The 19,363-nt window shown below is 43.9% G+C and overlaps 1 protein-coding gene across 5 annotated transcripts in view; it reads right to left on the bottom strand.

Moving 5' to 3' along the window:
- The window catches only part of Ralgdsl1 (ral guanine nucleotide dissociation stimulator like 1), a 269,618-nt gene that overhangs the window by 197,133 nt on the left and 53,122 nt on the right, over positions 1–19,363 (bottom strand). The gene's annotated exons all lie outside the window — the stretch shown is intronic.

Genomic DNA, 19,363 nt, shown 5'->3' on the forward strand with positions numbered 1-19,363 from the left:
AAAAAGATAAGGAAGGACACTTCATATTCATCAAAGGAAAAATCCACCAAGATGAACTCTCAATCCTAAATATCTATGCCCCAAATACAAGGGCACCTACATACATAAAAGAAACCTTACTAAAGCTCAAAACACACATTGCACCTCACACAATAATAGTGGGAGATTTCAACACCCCACTCTCATCAATGGACAGATCATGGAAACAGAAATTGAACAGAGATGTAGACAGACTAAGAGAAGTCATGAGCCAAATGGACTTAACGGATATTTATAGAACATTCTATCCTAAAGCAAAAGGATATACCTTCTTCTCAGCTCCTCATGGTACTTTCTCCAAAATTGACCATATAATTGGTCAAAAAACGGGCCTCAACAGGTACAGAAAGATAGAAATAATCCCATGCCTGCTATCGGACCACCACGGCCTAAAACTGGTCTTCAATAACAATCAAGGAAGAATGCCCACATATACTTGGAAATTGAACAATGCTCTACTCAATGATAACCTGGTCAAGGAAGAAATAAAGAAAGAAATTAAAAACTTTTTAGAATTTAATGAAAATGAAGGTACAACATACCCAAACTTATGGGACACAATGAAAGCTGTGCTAAGAGGAAAACTCATAGCGCTGAGTACCTGCAGAAAGAAACAGGAAAGAGCATATGTCAGCAGCTTGACAGCACACCTAAAAGCTCTAGAACAAAAAGAAGCACATACACCCAGGAGGAGTAGAAGGCAGGAAATAATCAAACTCAGAGCTGAAATCAACCAAGTAGAAACAAAAAGGACCATAGAAAGAATCAACAGAACCAAAAGTTGGTTCTTTGAGAAAATCAACAAGATAGATAAACCCTTAGCCAGACTAACGAGAGGACACAGAGAGTGCGTCCAAATTAACAAAATCAGAAATGAAAAGGGAGACATAACAACAGATTCAGAGGAAATTCAAAAAATCATCAGATCTTACTATAAAAACCTATATTCAACAAAACTTGAAAATCTTCAGGAAATGGATAATTTCCTAGACAGATACCAGGTACCGAAGTTAAATCAGGAACAGATAAACCAGTTAAACAACCCCATAACTCCTAAGGAAATAGAAGCAGTCATTAAAGGTCTCCCAACCAAAAAGAGCCCAGGTCCAGACGGGTTTAGTGCAGAATTCTACCAAACCTTCATAGAAGACCTCATACCAATATTATCCAAACTATTCCACAAAATTGAAACAGATGGATCACTACCGAATACCTTCTATGAAGCCACAATTACTCTTATACCTAAACCACACAAAGACACAACAAAGAAAGAGAACTTCAGACCAATTTCCCTTATGAATATCGATGCAAAAATACTCAACAAAATTCTGGCAAACCGAATCCAAGAGCACATCAAAACAATCATCCACCATGACCAAGTAGGCTTCATCCCAGGCATGCAGGGATGGTTTAATATACGGAAAACCATCAACGTGATCCATTATATAAACAAACTGAAAGAACAAAACCACATGATCATTTCATTAGACGCTGAGAAAGCATTTGACAAAATTCAACACCCCTTCATGATAAAAGTCCTGGAGAGAATAGGAATTCAAGTTCCATACCTGAACATAGTAAAAGCCATATACAGCAAACCAGTCGCTAACATTAAACTAAATGGAGAGAAACTCGAAGCAATCCCACTAAAATCAGGGACTAGACAAAGCTGCCCACTCTCTCCCTACTTATTCAATATAGTTCTTGATGTTCTAGCCAGAGCAATCAGACAACAAAAGGAGGTCAAGGGGATACAGATCGGAAAAGAAGAAGTCAAAATATCACTGTTTGCAGATGATATGATAGTGTATTTAAGTGATCCCAAAAGTTCCACCAGAGAACTACTAAAGCTGATAAACAACTTCAGCAAAGTGGCTGGGTATAAAATTAACTCAAATAAATCAGTAGCCTTCCTCTACACAAAAGAGAAACAAGCCGAGAAAGAAATTAGGGAAACGACACCCTTCATAATAGACCCAAATAATATAAAGTACCTCGGTGTGACTTTAACCAAGCAAGTAAAAGATCTGTACAATAAGAACTACAAGACACTGAAGAAGGAAATTGAAGAAGACCTCAGAAGATGGAAAGATCTCCCATGCTCATGGATTGGCAGGATTAATATAGTAAAAATGGCCATTTTACCAAAAGCAATCTACAGATTCAATGCAATCCCCATCAAAATACCAATCCAATTCTTCAAAGAGTTAGACAGAACAATCTGCAAATTCATCTGGAATAACAAAAAACCCAGAATAGCTAAAGCTATCCTCAACAATAAAAGGACTTCAGGGGGAATCACTATCCCTGAACTCAAGCAGTATTACAAAGCAATAGTGATAAAAACTGCATGGTATTGGTACAGAGACAGACAGATAGACCAATGGAATAGAATTGAAGACCCAGAAATGAACCCACACACCTATGGTCACTTGATTTTTGACAAAGGAGCCAAAACCATCCAATGGAAAAAAGATAGCATTTTCAGCAAATGGTGCTGGTTCAACTGGAGGGCAACATGTAGAAGAATGCAGATCGATCCATGCTTATCACCCTGTACAAAGCTTAAGTCCAAGTGGATCAAGGACCTCCACATCAAACCAGACACACTCAAACTAATAGAAGAAAAACTAGGGAAGCATCTGGAACACATGGGCACTGGAAAAAATTTCCTAAACAAAACACCAATGGCTTACGCTCTAAGATCAAGAATCGACAAATGGGATCTCATAAAACTACAAAGCTTCTGTAAGGCAAAGGACACGGTGGTTAGGACAAAACGGCAACCAACAGATTGGGAAAAGATCTTTACCAATCCTACAACAGATAGAGGCCTTATATCCAAAATATACAAAGAACTCAAGAAGTTAGACCGCAGGGAAACAAATAACCCTATTAAAAAATGGGGTTCAGAGCTAAACAAAGAATTCACAGCTGAGGAATGCCGAATGGCTGAGAAACACCTAAAGAAATGTTCAACATCTTTAGTCATAAGGGAAATGCAAATCAAAACAACCCTGAGATTTCACCTCACACCAGTGAGAATGGCTAAGATCAAAAACTCAGGGGACAACAGATGCTGGCGAGGATGTGGAGGAAGAGGAACACTCCTCCATTGTTGGTGGGATTGCAAACTGGTACAACCATTCTGGAAATCAGTCTGGAGAATCCTCAGAAAATTGGACATTGAACTGCCTGAGGATCCAGCTATACCTCTCTTGGGCATATACCCAAAAGATGCCCCAACATATAAAAAAGACACGTGCTCCACTATGTTCATTGCAGCCTTATTTATAATAGCCAGAAACTGGAAAGAACCCAGATGCCCTTCAACAGAGGAATGGATACAGAAAATGTGGTACATCTACACAATGGAATATTACTCAGCTATCAAAAACAACGACTTTATGAAATTCGTAGGCAAATGGTTGGAACTGGAAAACATCATCCTGAGTGAGCTAACCCAATCACAGAAAGACATACATGGTATGCACTCATTGATAAGTGGCTATTAGCCCAAATGCTTGAATTACCCTAGATGCCTAGAGCAAATGAAACTCAAGACGGATGATCAAAATGTGAATGCTTCACTCCTTCTTTAAAAGGGGAACAAGAATACCCTTGGCAGGGAAGAGAGAGGCAAAGATTAAAACAGAGACTGAAGGAACACCCATTCAGAGTCTGCCCCACATGTGGCCCATACATATATAGACACCCAATTAGACAAGATGGATGAAGCAAAGAAGTGCAGACCGACAGGAGCCGGATGTAGATCGCTCCTAAGAGACACAGCCAGAATACAGCAAATACAGAGGCGAATGCCAGCAGCAAACCACTGAACTGAGAATAGGACCCCCATTGAAGGAATCAGAGAAAGAACTGGAAGAGCTTGAAGGGGCTCGAGACTCCATATGTACAACAATGCCAAGCAACCAGAGCTTCCAGGGACTAAGCCACTACCTAAAGACTATACATGGACTGACCCTGGACTCTGACCTCATAGGTAGCAATGAATATCCTAGTAAGAGCACCAGTGGAAGGGGAAGCCCTGGGTCCTGCTAAGACTGAACCCCCAGTGAACTAGACTGGTGGGGGGAGGGCGGCAATGGGGGGAGGGTTGGGAGGGGAACACCCATAAGGAAGGGGAGGGGGGAGGGGGATGTTTGCCCGGATACTGGGAAAGGGAATAACACTTGAAATGTATATAAGAAATACTCAGGTTAATAAAAAAAATATATATAGAAATAATCAAAAAAAAAAAAAGAAATGTCATCTTCCCAATTATCTATAGCCTAACATGGTATAGAACCTCCATGGTGACTATAACTCCAGTCCCAGCTTACCCACAGGCTACCTGACAAACTGCTTTCTGCAAACTTGCTTCCTCAGAACATTAAAAGACGCTTTAGGCGTGTTAGAGTATTGGTGAGATGCTGTACTGTGGGTCACGTCCTTTCTGTGGAATTCACATTGACTCACAAGAAAACCTTTGAGAAAGAGAAAACAGCCAAGAATGCTTTCAACACCAACTGCAAGCTAGGAAGCCTACCACGCTTTCTCCCATAGGTATTTTGAAACTGCTCCACAAGAATTAAGGTGATTCTGTCCTTGGAACCAAGAATAAGGATGAAAGTGATGTCAGCAGATTACTAGCCACTAGCCACAGGTTGCTCAAGGGCAAAAGCATGAGCTAAACTTCCCAGTGACTCTGTTACCCATCCTGGCAAGTTAAAATGGTGTTCGTCTAATACTGCAGGCTACCTGGTGCTGCTGTGAGAGCCGCCATGGCCTGCACTTCTGCATCTGCTAATTTAAGTCTGAGACCATCTCCCTCCCTAGCATGTTACCACGAGGCAGAAGCTCTGCTCATCTCCAGCTACACAGCCACCCTCCATCTTCTTGGCATTTCGGTTCTGTTTTGATTCTGCTCTAGGATGTTGTCTTAGTACAAAAGAGATGTAAACATGAAAATCACATATCAATATTATTTTTTTAGTTAAGACTAAGGTTTAAAGGCTATAGTTTACTATTTTACTGAGCTATATAATTGATCTAAGCAACTTAAATAAGACATTTTCGTAAGAAATTATTAAGCTTTCTGTCTGTAACCCCTTGAAAATCTTCCCGCGCTTTTTGATAGTCACAGTCCAGTTAGAAGATCCCTGAAGTACAGTGAGTGTCTCCCTAAAGCCAATGCCTACAGTGCCCAGTGAATGAGAGTTTGTCCAGTCAAGCATCAGTGTCCCTAGGCTGGTCCCAGCATGCACCATGAGAGATTTGCTGCCTTCAACCAGGGCCTTTCTCTGTCTCGGAGCAAGGAGTTATCTATCTTTACATGCGACATTAGAGCAAAATGATATCCTGGCATCAGTCAAGTTCCTCGTTGCTGCTGACAGGAGAACAAGGTCAGAACTCAGATCCTCTGAATCTTCACCCAGGGTTTGGATGGATCCCTACCTAAGCTCTGAAAATGCATGTTCTTCCATCCACTGTATAGAGCCAGTCCTGGGAAATGTGCTTCCTGGCCTCCTGGCAGTTAGGTACAGCCATGCCAGTTCTAAACAAAGGACTGACAGAAATAGCATGGCTATTATCAGCCTCTCTCGTAAAATCCTCCCATGGTGGACCCTTCTCCACGATCTTCTGTACCCCAGCTGCCTGAGGCAGACACAGCCTTGAGGGTGAATTCAAAGTTTTGATGAGGCTTTGAGCATGAAAGGGTCACCGTGTTACGCTAATAACTCTGACCAGCACTTCATTATGAGCAAGAAATAAGCCTGAATTATACTTGAGTCAGTATAATCCCAGATCCCATTTTCCATAACAGTAAACTGGCCCTGAATATTCCACAGGCGTTTGTGACATACCGCCTTCCCCTCCCTTTGACCCACCAAGTCACTTCTGCCTGTCTGAAATGGATAGGGCAATAATAGTTCTAGTGTGTCACAGTACTTAATATGTCAACTCAACTGGATCAAAGACTGTCTAGATAGTCAATATTATTCTGAGGGACTAGAGAGAGAGACTCAGTAGTTAAGAGTACTGATTATTCACTCTTCCAGAGGACCATCATGGTGATTCCCTAACATCTCTAACTTCAGTTCCAGGGGATCCAACAGCCTCCCTGGCTTCTGAGGGCACCAGGCATGCCCTTAGTACACAAATATGTGGGCAAGCAAAACACACACACACATACATACACACATACACACACATACATACACACATACATACACACATACATACATACACACACATATGTGCACACACACATACATACACACACACATACGCACATACATACATGCATACACACACATACATACATGCATGCACACACACACACACACACACACACACACACACACACTAACTTTTAAGATATTATTCCGTATATCTCTGACTTGGTTGAGCTGATTACCTTCCCTGAAGTGGGTGGGTTTCACCCAATCCTAAACAGAACAAAAAGGTAAGCTAAGGAAGAATTTTCTCTCTGTGACCCTAACACAGACGACTACCTTCAGACTGGAACTTGCACTGTCAGCTGCCCGGGCTCCCAGCTGAAGGTCTTGGCCTTCTTGGCCTCATAACTACAGGAAGCAATTCCTCCTCTACAAATGTGGAGACAGGGCGGAGAAAGAGGAAGGGAAGGAACACAGACCAGCAATCTGAGGATGTCAATTTGGACCACAACTAAATACTTGCATGGGCTAAGGGACAAAGCACTAGATTCTTGCCTCTTAAACGTTAGAAGTGTCAACAGAATCTGTCACCAGGTTATTTAAGCTAGTAACGGCTTAGTATCCTAGGAAATAAGGTTTACACTCCCAAGAAACAAATGTCTGCTGTCCTCGGTGGTCATCTGAACACACCATCTTGGAAAACAGATTTATGAAAATCTAAGCATTAGTTCACAAATCTGAAGTGGAGGTCGGGGAAGGGGAGTGGATTAAATCTTAACCATTAAAAGCTAAACAGGAATTATGTGAAAGTCAGATTAAACATAGAATCTTCAGATTTAGAGGTGGGGAAGGAATCTCAGAGGGAGAAATTAGGCAGTACGTTTTGAACAGCACCATATAGACAGAGGCTCAAGTGCAGCCGTACCGCTTGCTGGCTTCCACCCTAATCTAAGCGCATTCCAAACCTTCCCTAACCTCAGTTTCCTCATCTACAAACTGAGAGTCACACTCAACTAGCAGAGGTGGTATTGGGCTGAAAGGCGATAAAATGTATAAAGCGTGGCAGACGTTCTATAAACTCCAGTTCCTTCCTTGTAACACAACCAGAATGAGAGCCCACACTTCCTCTCATCTCTCCATGTGCCTCCATTCCCGGGCCCTCCTGGCAATATGCCGCAAAGCACATTCGGATGTCCTAGGGGCTGGGACAGTGTATAGCTCTAATAACATCTGGACTTTGCTCTGGTTTTCTCATTTGATGTATAGTTATTAAAAAGTTTATTAACAAACACTTGCTCCCTGTGGCTAGCTGTGGCAATATCGCAAAGAAAACATAGCTGACTCGGAGGTTTAATTCTCAGGCTTCTTTAGTGTGCAGCCCTTCGGGCCTTGGTCTGCTCAGTTAGAAGCAAAGGGCTGAAATCCTATAATGAAGCTAAGCTTATCATTGAGTTTAAAATCTTGCTTGCTCACTAATGTCTCACGGAGAGCATCATCTTCCCGTTGTGCTGGCTTATGGTTCTTATCCCTGTGGCTCTGTGGTCCTAGGGGATTCTTGTGTGTATGCAAAGCTGCAATAAATGGAGTGCAATAAATATATGAGCTTTCAAAATTAATTAGTTCTGAAGCACAGGATGGACCACCTTGCTTTTAAAACTGCACACGGCTAGGAAAGCTAAAGTGCACTGTTGTCTGGCACGAGTCTAAGTGTGACTAAGATGCAGAGAAAAAAATGAAGAAGAAAACAGCATCTGGTTTTAGTTAACATCGCAAGGGACATCTACATGAAATAATAAATGAAATAAGAAAATAAATTTTTGTTCCAAAAGAGAAGTAATTCCCCACCCATGCATGATGTCCATTTATTTGAGAAATATTTTTGGAATGGGGGGGAAAAAACCATTGGATGGTGATTTCACAGACCATTCCTGCAGTGGAGAAAATTCTATATTTCTTGCAGCTTCAGATGTTAGCACTGCCAACACCCATATGACAGTCCTTCAAGGGTGAGTTCAAGCTGAGACCAAGATCCTACTCCTAATGTTAGGTTGATGCCTTCTACTGAACCATTCACTAAACCAACATGAATGTCCTGAGCGCTCTGAGTGTTTACTGAACCCTGTACACCAGGGTGAGTTCTAGGGCTTGAGGTGCAGCCGTGAATAACCTGTATGACGTCTTCATTCGACTGTGTCTTCCACTCAGACAGGGAAAACTCTGAGCTAATGACTCCCACACAAAAGAAACTTGTTTTTCAGTTCTTGGTAATGTGAAGCCTAAAGTCCAGGCAGATTTGGCGTCTAAAGATCTGCTTTATAGATTGTACCTTGGTCTTTATAGACCTGCCTAGGTCTTGTCAGAGATGAAGGAATGGGGGATCTTTGGGGGACTTTTGTCATAAGGATAGTACACCATTCATAAGGACTCTGATCTCAGGATTTACTTAGCCCCCAACAGCCCCATCTCCAAATGCTGTTACATTAGGGATTAATTCTAATACATGAATTTTGGGAAGTCACAAACATAATCACAATCTACAGCATGTAGAAACCACACTGAAGAGGTAAATTCACCTCTTACCCTAGAATTAGATACGACTTCAACCAGAAGTCATTTGAAAAATGTGATATTCTTCTAGTTTTGACTTGTTTTTACTTTTTTTTAAATAAAGGTAATTTTTTTTTTCAAAAAATGTCCATTCCGTTACCATCCAGCCACCACATAACAACTATGCATGTCATAGATCACATGGAATGGCCAATGACAACGGATACAAATTATATGAGTCTCATAGTTGCTTTGCTCACCGGGATGGACAGCGTGACAATCTTGAAAATCAGCCCAACAGACCGTCTCAGCTTCTTATAAACTGCCGTCTGTGCTAAGACTACCCACAAACACATCTTCACTTAGGACTATAGTGTTTAGGACTGGGACTGAATCTAAACCTACCCTCCTCCCAGCTCTCATTATCCTTGCTGCTGACCAGCTTCTGAGGCACTGAACTGAACTCTACGACCTACCGAGTCAGCTTCCTTATGCCACAAACCCATCATCCCAGGAAAACATGCTGATGCCCAAGCCTCAGAAACATAAAAGAACGTGACACACTGGTGCTGACAATGTGAGCGAGCAGGATTTATTCATTCACTGTTCACATGAATACACTCTCTCGCTCTCTCCCTCCCTCTCTCTAGCACACATGGAGAGTTCTGAAGTCAGAGCATTAAATCACCAGCAGGAGTTATTTCAGCGGAACTAAAAGTGAACCACTTACAACCCAAGGCTCTCCTCTGGCCCCTGACATCTCCCTCCCGTTAGGGTTGACAATGGCAGGCTGTCAAGAGACTACATCGGGGCTCCTCCCACTGTCTTGGGCCTCACACTGCAGCTTTACAAAGATAAAATAATAACTATGTGCCAATCAGGCTGTCTTAAACGAGCTCTGTGTAATGTCTGTCAAGGCCCCTCCCAGGCCAGTTCCCGCCAGGAAATCACTGCCATGGAGGGACGGCTGACAGTTTTGGCAGCGCCCCTCACTGGGTTTCCCGATGAGTACTTCTCTCATTTCTGTGGCTCTTTACATTTGGAAAATCCTTTATGACAGTTTTAATTACAAGACTTTGGGTACTTTAATCCTCAAAAGCTATGTGATAAATCTAATTTTATAAATGAGAAAAGTATCCAATACCATGAAGCAGCACTGGTGACTGACTCTGAGCTCTTAAGAAATAAGAGTCATCGGGGTTGGGGATTTAGCTCAGTGGTAGAGCGCTTGCCTAGGAAGCGCAAGGCCCTGGGTTCGGTCCCCAGCTCCAAAAAAAAAGAACCAAAAAAAAAAAAAAAAAAAAAAAAAAAAAGAAATAAGAGTCATCATAGACCACATCGGGAGCCATCAAGGGATCAACCATGAATGCCTTTTGCTCCTCTTCTGCAACCCCCTCCCATCCCCAGAGCTTGGCCAACACTGTCCAGTCTTGAGAGGTCGCACAGCACCAGGCAAAGTTCAATGTGTTGCTTAATCCCTCTGAACACAGCAGGTTCCTCAGGTAATCATCATGATGCAAAATGGATTCCCTGCATGGCCCGCCAAGGGAACGCCTAAAGGCCCCATTCACCTAATACTGTGAGTGGGGTTGGGATACCTCGCCAGAGTGGACTATAACATCTCACTGCTCTCTGAGACGCTTCCCTGCCAGGTTCATACAGAACCCCAACACCCACTGAGTGCAGTGGATGGTGGAAGAACAAGAGGGAGCCCAGAAAACTGCTCGGTGGAGCTGGGAGTGGCTGCAGGCCCAGGGGATAAATGTTCAATTAACCACATTCAGACACAGCTCATGGGAGCTGATAGATAGCTCTGGAATCTGGACTACACGGTTTGGGGCCTCTTCCAACTGAAGAGGCTGACTGGAGCCAAAGTGGACAAACAGGGTGGGGGACTAAACAGCAAGCCACATTCTCCACCCGGCACTGTTTGCATTTCCTGGAGTCCAAGGAGACTGTAGGAAGAATAATTCAGGCCTGAGAGGTTTTCAGTTAATCTGTCCAGCAGGGCCGACTGTGCAAGAGCCTTTGTGATCAACCTCCAGGAACAAGTGCTTAGGATAAAATCAAAGAATACCACAGAATGGCCCCAGAAAAGGCACAAGTGTAGTCCAGAGGGAGAAATTATGGGGACACATCACACAGTGTCAAAGGCCAGGCTGGAGCTGGAGCCCAGACAAGCAGCACCTTGATAAAAACCCCTTTCCTGCTAGTCACCCACTTCTCAGATCCTCAGGCAAACCAGGAAAGAACAGGGAAAAGAGGCGCTCTCGTTTCCTTGCTGCTTGATAAAACTTAGGGAACGGGGGACTTCTTTCAGTTTACCGGTCACAGTCCACCACTGACAGGAACTTGGAGAAGAAACCTTAAGGGAACAGTGCTTCCTCAGTTAGGCTTATAATCGGCTTAGGCAGCCCAAACCTACCTGCCCACGGAATGGTACTGGTTCCCTGGGAACCACATACATCATTTAACAGTCAAGGCAACACCCCACAGCAAGCCCATAGTCCACTTTGCCCTAGGGACTTCTCAGTGGAGGCTCTGCGGTCAGGTGACTTAGGATATGGTCCTGGAATTTCAGTATTAAGGGTTTATATGTATCTGGTGAGGCACTGTTCTGTGCCATCCCATGTTGGAAGGAGAGCACACAGTAGCCAACAGAAAGAGTAAGCCAAACTTGCTTTTCGTGACAACCTATTCTCAAGGAACTAGGTGATCTCATTCCCATAATAAAGGCACTGATCCATTCAGGAAAGCAGGATGGAATGGCCTAGTCACTCTCCTTAGGCTCTGTCCCCACACAACTGCACAGGGATTAAATCCTCAGTGCATGAACTTAAATGGGGACATACTCAGGTCACGGTAAGAATTCAGATTTATAATCAGGTGACCACCAAGGTCAGTGCCAAGGCAGCTCTGATACAATAGTACTTGAAAGTTTCAGAGGAATGAAAATATCCTCTCTTCATCAAAACATTGGAAGTCTCCAAAAACCTAAAGCCTATGACCTTTCTATGACCTTTCTGTTCTATGACCAAGTGATCTCAGGGATAACAGTGATGAATCCGAGTCTCTGTTTCCTCATCTGGTTGCCTAAGAACCTTGAAATCTGCTTCCTGTCTTTTTGTGATAGTGGTTTCATGGGAGATCCATGCTGGTGGGGCACACAGATGCTCTCTGAGGAGCCTTACCAAGTTGAAACCTAACTGTAATGCCTTCCTCAGGGACTGCACCCAATGGTTCTAACTTAATGGTAGACACCATCAAAGACTTAAAGAGTTTTTTCTTCTTATCAAAAATCACTCACGATGACTGGGGTGGCTAAGTGCACAGTGTGGTTTATCATGGGATGTAAATGACTGCTTCACTGCCCTGCTCAGGTCTGAGCAGGCGGAGATAGGAGTGGGAAGAGGAATTAGACTTCAGCATTAATCTGACCACAGTCACTGAAAGAACCAGCATATCCCCATGAGGCCACAGCACCAGGAACTTGGAGGTTGGCCTTCCCAAGAGCATCAAGAAGGCAGACCTCCTTAGCTTCAAGTCTGCCCACAACTGGTAAAACTCAGACTTTGGGTTAAATTTAGGACATTGATGAATGTCCTTGGGAATGATAAGAATAAAGGAGGCTGGAGAGATGGCTCAGTGGTTAAGAGCACTGACTGCTCTTCCAGAGGTCCTGAGTTCAGATCCCAGCAACCACATGATGACTTCCAACCATCTGTGATGGGATCTGATGCCCTCTTCTGGTATGCATGAAGACAGAGCAGTCAGAGACATAAAATACAAGAATAAATAAACCAGAGGGAGAGAGAGAGAAAATGAGGAAGAAGCTGATGAGTAGGCAGGGAAACAAGACCCAAACGTCAGAGGTCAATTCTGCAAAGGACAGCAAAATGCATATTGGAACTAAACAAAGGCTAAATTATTCAAACCAGGGTTAAAGAACAGAGGCATCCTGCTTCATCAGAGGAAATAAGTCAGAAGAGGCCAGCACACATGATCCAGTAATTCTATCTAGGGTGAGGACAGAACCCACATAGGGAAACTGAGGCTGGCCCTAACACGACCGGTCAGGTTGGAGGGAACACTGTAGTAAAAACATATAAAAGGGAGAAATTTTTACAGAACAGTCTATTATTTGCCCCACTCAAAAAAAAAAAAAAAAAAAAAAAAAACAACACAGGTAATCACACCCAAAATCCTATCACTCTCAAGGTAAAAGCAGGAGGATTGTGAATTTGAAATCAGCCAGGACTACATAGCCATTGTATCAAAAGAGAGGAAAAACTGTCTATATAGGAAGATAGGCTGACCCAAAGATTTGTCGAAAGACTTTGTAATGAAGCCACAGAAATAAAAGATGGAATTATGTCCAAGTCCATGGTCCAGAGCAATTTTGGAACAGACACCAATGCAGGGCTGACAATTTCACTTCAGTGATGTCTAATCACTTCAGTGATGTCTAATCGGTCTGGGCCAAAAGAATGAGATGCTGAAAAATAACTTTAAAACATCATTTAGGCCACATTACATCAACCCCTGTGTGAGAGACATACTGGGTGAACTCAGTAACTCCTGAGCTACTGCCCCTGCAGTGAATCACAGAAGCCATGGATACAGCAGTGGATTTTGCAGCTGACAGAAGCAGAGGAAGGATGTCCCTCACTTTCCTTTCTCCTCCATCCCCCATTACTTCCTCCTCCTGGTTTGGTCATATTGAGCCAAAAGAAATGCAGCCTGATGGTACCATTGCTCTGCCCACACAGAAGAGTCAGGCAGAGAGACGATGACCTGAGGCTTGGAATCTGGCACTTCTGTATAAGCTCCTTTGACAACACAGAGTTGAAAGGCATGGTTCTTAAAAGTGAAGGTGAAGTGTCAGTATGCAACTAAGTATTCAAATCTGGCCGCACCAGACGTGATGGCACAGGTATGGGGGCAGGGAGATTTGAGACAGGAGAAATAGAAGTTCAAGACCAGCCTTAATTATACATTGAGGCTGTGCTTCCAAAAACATACAAATTTGGCTTCAACATGCAACAGCAGTGACAGTTTTGAATCTTGGAATTAAAGACTTTCGGGAATAACACTGAGATACTTAGTTTTTAACAGCCCCACTGAACATTTCAAGATGCTGTGAGATACACTTAAGGAGTCTTCCACACAACATGGCCATTTAGAATGACTGGAATTCCATCCATTCATCCACACATGCATTCATCGTCTACTTACTGGGTGGGCTGCTCCAGACACTTGGACAAAACCAGACCAAGTCTCTGTCTATGTGGAACCTATACATTAATGGGAGGCAAAAAAAAAAAACCCCAATTAAATAATGTAAAATACTAGGAAATCACCATCACAGTGGAGAGAAACAGCAATGGAGAGAGGAAGGAAACTGAAGAGTTCTCCAGCTGTCTAATGCTTGGTGGGGAAGGCCTCGCTGAGGTCCCATCTAATCACACTTGGCAGACTTGAGAGGAGACATAAGGCCCAGAGTGTAGAAAGATGACTCTTGTAGGCAGAGAGAAGTGCTTTGGGGAGCAGTTTAATACCTGGCAGGAACAGCAAAATGGCTGGGCAGAGAAGAGACAACAGAGGTGAGAGCAGCAGGGAGGTGTCTTCAGCTGTCGCCCTTCACTAACTAGGGAAACCACTGAGGGACTCAACACTGGCATCATGACGGCCACTGGTCACTGTGTTTAGAGGAACTTGTAGACACAGTGAACCTTGGAGGCCAGGTCAGAGGCTAGCCAAACAGTCAAACTCCAGGGGAGGATGTGGGATAGACCCCAGTGGCAGGAACAACTGGACAGATTCAAGATGTAGGTGAAAGATACACACAACAGAATCGCATGATGTAAGGAGAGAGAAGTCGGAGGGATTGCTACATGTGGCCTAGGGACAACTCTGAGAGAAAGAGCTTTGAGGATAAGAAGCAAGTTTTGCTTATAAATATGCTGAGCTAGATATTTAAGACAAGACATGACTGACGATGGCTAGAACACTAACTACCTTGCATTCAGGAAGACGACAAAACTGGAGATGTAAACTTTGGATCTGTCAACATATACATGAAATTTTAGACAGGAAATTGGACCAAATCCCCAATGCCTATGGACTAAGCCTGGTAATCTTAATTGAAGACACATAAAAATATTACCGCAGTCCTCTATGACAACCACTGTCTGTATGTGATGAATGAATTCCCTCCCTGCACATGTGGAACAGTGCCACTTCCCCCTGGAGAACCTGAGGAACTACTCTTAATAATTCCTTGTGTTCCACAGTTCAGATGGTTGGGAAACTCTGGTTATGTCTCTACCATAATCAAGGAACTGAGGAGAGAGCAGGAAGGGAAAACAGCCATCAAGATTAGAACAAAGCCCAGTGAAGATCTTAAGGTTGATGGGTCCAGGAGAGTGAGAACTGAGAATTTTTACAGTTGACTGCATGGGGGTCTCTAGGGACCTTGACAACTACAGTTTTGGAGGTCAGTGGTTGAATTGGGTGTGAAAGATGATGGTGGGTTAGGGCGATGGCAAAGTGGGTAAGGTGCTCACTGCACAGGAATAAGGACCTGAGCTCAGATCCCTAGATACTCACAAAAGCCAGGTATGGCCATGTGCACCTATAATACCAGCACTGATGGTGGACAGGAGGATTCCAGTGGCTTCCTAGCAAGCCAGCCTAGTGGTTCAAACTACAGCTAAAACTTTCTACACATCATTTTTCAAGTGTCTGGCTCAGTCAAACTGAACAAAATTCTAAGTAGTCTTAGCTCACTATGGGCTATCTAATGTTTATTGGACAAAAACACGAAGTCATTTATCAATCAATGTATCCAACCCAGTTCTGCCTGTGGTTTTAGTTTCTGCTGTTTGTTGTTCAGTTGCCTTCTGAGACAAGATCACACTATCTAGCCCTGTTTGGCCTGGAACTCACTATGTATACCTATTGCAAAAATTTATCTTTAAATAACTTTTGAGGGGCTGGAGAGATGGCTCAGAGGTTAAGAGCACTGACTGCTCTTCCAGAGGTCCTGAGTTCCAGCGACCACATAGTGGCTCACAACCATCTGTAATGAGATCTGGTGCCCTCTTTTGGCCTTCAGGCATACATGCAGGCAGAATACTGTACACATATTAAATAGATAATAGATAATAAATAGATCTAAAATTTTTTTAAAATAACTTTTGAACGCTAAACCAAAGCAAAACTTAAAAGTAGACTGAATATTGACGTTACAATGAGCACCCACTTGAAACCCAGACTCCAAATATTTATTTTCATGAATAGCTTAGTTACTATGACTAATGAACTATAACGTTGGGTAACACTAGAAACATGTGCCTCCCAGGTGTGGGCGCACAGTTCAATCCCAGCTATCAGAGGCAGAGGCAGGCAGATCTGTGAGACTGAGCCCAGCCTGGCCTAATAGCCAGTTCCAGGACAGCCTGGGCTACAGAGACCTTGAAAACACAGAAGGGTGGGGTTGGGCATGTACCTCTCAAATCATGCTAATCAAATCAAACTTGTAACAACATACTGGGCTACTGCACAGTGGTCATTGGCCAAAAACACATTAGAAGTCACTGATATAATCTAGTTCTGCCTGTGGTTTTGTTTTTTATTATTTGTTTCTTTGTTTCCTGAGACATGGCCACACTATGTAGCCATATTTGGTCTGGAATTCACCATGTAGATGAGGCTGGCCTTGAACTCATGGAGATCCACCTGCCTCTGCCTCCTGAGTGCTGGGATTAAAGGTGTGCCCAAGAGTAATAAGCTTCTTTACATACAGAACTCACACCAGAGCTTCAACTACTTGAAAGTTGGCAGGGAACGACAATGCTGTGTGCTCTTCGTGGGCCTGTGATTTATTTATGCGAGTTATACAAACCACAAGTTCTCTGGAACCTTTTCTCGTAGATCTGGAATAATAGCATTGGAACGCCTCATTAAACATTCCTTAGGAGCAAATACAGCTCATTCTCGTCAATGGTGAGAAAGTGACAGAAGACACTGGCTAACTGGAGCAATTAGAAAGTTTCAGGTGTTCGCTGAACTTGACAGAGTGCCCAACTGACTCAGGAGAATAGAAAGAAAAGTAACTCAAAATAATAAAAATAGGGACCGGGATGCAAGGGTTCCTATGGGGACTTCCTAGTGTGCAGGCTGTGGCACTGGTAAGTCTTCCTGAAGCTTTAGGAGCCCAGAGCCACACCAGCAGGAGCAGCCCACACACACGTGCCCTGTGTCGTGCACACCTTCACCTGCATGGCTTCAGCTCTTTCCACTTGAGTTATCCGAGAGCTCTGGTGACGGGGACAGATGCTAGCAATCCTAAGGACTCCCTTGCTTTTCATTTTGTGCCTGTACTGAAAACAGCTGCTCAAATACCAAGATCTTTGGGAAAGGCTGGTCATACCACATTTCCAGGCAGACTGCAGGCTGACAGAAGTGGAAATATTATTTTCCTGAAAACCCCACTAGGGCTGCTCCAGCAATTTCTTGGCTTCGCACGTGATCTCAAAGCAAGACAATCTCCCTGTTCAAATCCATCTGCTTTTTAGCTTTAATTCCAACCAACATTTAAATCCAGTCAGAAACAGCAACACCGTGTCCCAGCAGAAGCCAGACTTGCAGGTCTGAGCTGTCATGGCCCCAGAATATAGAAAAGTCAGACGGTGAACGCCAACCGCAAACCTGACACCCCAGGATTCAACTAAAAAAAATCAGTTATTGGCCACAGTCTGCAATCCTTTTCCAGACAAATGCTTTATGTTAAAAAGATCTTAAGGAAGAGCTATGATTTGAGTTGGCAAACATCAAGACTTCCAGTCACTCTATTATCTCCACTAAAAATTTAAAATCCAGCCTAGTCTGGGGGTGGGGCTTAGCAAGGTTTCCATGTGAAGTGGGGTCCAGAACTCCACGCTGACCTTGAGCTCTGGGGTCTGGGATCGGCAGGTTCGGGAAGCCGTGCAGCTGTCTCCAGCTACCACCTGTGCAGTTACACACACCAGCTGAGGCTCACCCTCACTCCCGGGACGACTGCGTCCGTTCTCGGATGCAGCCAGTGTGCTTTGAAATAAAGGGTAAACTTTCCCTTCCCAGACGTCTACACTGAGCTCTCTGCCACGGTCCCTCATCGAGAGCTGTGTTCTGGGCAGATGACCAGGGCAACATCCATTCAGAGAAGCAGAAATAAGGTTGCCAAGGAAACAAAAAAGTTAATGAGACAATATTGAGGAAAGCAGCCACGTCATCTTAAGCCTTAACAGCCCTCTAAGGGACATTTTAATTTGATTCTGGACCAAGATTCAAGTTTATTCTTTCAAAGTTACATAAAAATGCCTTTGAACTAGAGCAAACCAAGAGGTTTAAGCAAAGAACCCTGAAAGGTCGATTTAAAGGTACTCTGATCAGCTCTGGAGAACTCCAGCTTCTGCATCCTGTCTCAATTCTAGTTCCGACCACATACCCCGCTCCACCACAACTGTGCACTGTCTGCAACAGGGAGCCCCAAAGAGACTGGATACGCCAGGTGACGGGTGAGGAGGAGGCTGCAACTCTCGAGTTTCATTCTGGCTTGCCTGTGCACTCTTAGGGCTACAACAGAAAAGAAAGGTTCACCTCCATGTCCCTTCTACCAGGGGAAACATTCTGACACAGAAGACACCTCGGCATGTCAGATGTACAAAGTTAAGACAGAAGGAAGGACTATCTTACAGGAGAAGAGAAAATAAAAACACACACCAAATAATTCTTAGCTGCCAGAATAGCATCTTCCAGGCAAACTCTCCACCGGCCCAAAGAGCTGAGGAACTGGCAAACAGAACACTATGGAGCCCTCACTTTGCTGTGGTCTCCTAGCACCATTTGCTTAGCATTTATTCAGCTCCAACATTTTCTTTTGACTGGGGAGATGTGAATGCAGATCCCAACGCCCATGTAAAAGCTAGACATGGTAGCACATACCCATAAACCCCAGGGGCAGGAGGGTCCTGGAAACTGCTGGCCAACCAAACTGATTGGCTTTGGTGAATTCCAGCCTGGGGCAGAAGTCCTTGTCTACAAAAATGAAGTGGAGAGGAACAGAGGAAAACAACCAAGGCTAACGGAGGTTTCTACGCTCGTGTGCATTCACATGTGGGAGCACACACACGCGCGCGCGCGCGCACACACACACACACACACACACACACACACACACACACACACACACACACACACGGGGTTGGATAGGAAGAGGTGCTTTCCATTGTTTCTGTCTTTAAAAAAAACTCAATTTGAATAGAAAATAAAGGCACCAAATTATCCTTATTTGCAAACAACATGGTTTTATAGAGGAAAAACCCAAAGCCTCAAAGAAAGACAGAACAAGAGAAGGGTGGAGGAAAGGCAAGGCAAGGCAGAGAGTGGCAAAGGCTGCAGGAGGGACACGGGATAAACACTTGAGAGTAAGCACTGGGTGTGGCAGGGAGACCTCACAGAGGAAAAGCACAGGCTGCCCCTGCCCGACACCTGACTCAGCTCCTAGCGCCCTCAGGCAGCTCACGACCATTCCAGAGCCAGGCCACTCCACA

This window comes from Rattus norvegicus, chromosome 13 (assembly GCF_036323735.1).
Source record: "Rattus norvegicus strain BN/NHsdMcwi chromosome 13, GRCr8, whole genome shotgun sequence".
In the NCBI taxonomy this organism is placed as follows: Eukaryota; Metazoa; Chordata; class Mammalia; order Rodentia; family Muridae; genus Rattus; species Rattus norvegicus.